The 1,019-nt window shown below is 50.2% G+C and overlaps 1 pseudogene; it reads left to right on the forward strand.

Moving 5' to 3' along the window:
• The first annotated feature begins 352 nt into the window (after positions 1–352).
• On the forward strand, positions 353–470 carry LOC126214062 (5S ribosomal RNA; annotated as a pseudogene).
• Positions 471–1,019: the final 549 nt, after the last annotated feature.

Consider the following 1,019-nt stretch of genomic DNA (forward strand, 5'->3'; position numbering starts at 1 on the left):
ATGCTCTGTTGCCTGTGTCTATGTGCCTGTGGTTCTGTGAGTGTGATCATGTGATGTATCTGACCCCAGGAATGTGTCAATAAAGTTTCCCCTTCCTGGGACAATGAATTCACGGTGTTCTTATTTCAATTTCCAGGAGTGTACTTTTGAGGGTTTATACGTTAATCGCCGTCATGCGACCTGATCATTTAGAAAGCCTTTTCGCATGAGTCACCTGAGTATAAAAGACAGGTGTGGCAAGACACTGCCCTACTATACCCTGTACACCCGCTACTACCAACGTCTGTGTATGCGCATTTCATTGTTGAGGAAATGCCTAGTCTTAGAATTAAGAAAATGTGAGATTTGCGGAGGCAACGACCTTGCCGCAGCGGATACACCGGTTCCCGTGAGATCACCGAAGTTAAGCGCTGTCGGGCGTGGCTGCCACTTGGATGGGTCACCATCCGGGCCACCGTGCGCTGTTGCCATTTTTCGGGGTGCACTCAGCCCCGTGATGCCAACTGAGGAGCTACTCGACCGAATAGTAGCGGCTCCGATCAAAGAAAACCATCATGACGACCGGGAGAGCGGTGTGCTGACCCCACGCCCCTCCTATCCGCATCTTCCACTGAGGATGACACGGCGGTCGGATGGTCCCGGTAGGCCACTCGTGGCTTGAAGACGGATTGCTTTTTTTTTTTTTTTAATTTGCGAAGGTGTGCTCCTTACCGTACTCTCATTCAGGCACTTCCCATTGCTGTTGTGCAGAAGGAAGTGCCCGCAGTGTACTATTCCGTGCGTCCCTAGATCATTCTGGCTTCATTCTGTTAAACAGTACACTAGCGATGTATTTGTGGTCGTGCTGTTAATGCACTTACTGCCGGACCCCTCCCCAATTGAGAATGCTTGGAGTTTTACGGGCAGGGCACTCCAGTCGGCTCGGGATTTTCACGATCTAACGCATCACTTGCACAAAATTTCGTATGATATCGCTCAGGAGGATAGCAGGGGAGGACAGAGTTTGGAATACATCCAAC

The sequence above is a fragment of the Schistocerca nitens genome, chromosome 11 (assembly GCF_023898315.1).
Source record: "Schistocerca nitens isolate TAMUIC-IGC-003100 chromosome 11, iqSchNite1.1, whole genome shotgun sequence".
NCBI lineage: Eukaryota > Metazoa > Arthropoda > Insecta > Orthoptera > Acrididae > Schistocerca > Schistocerca nitens.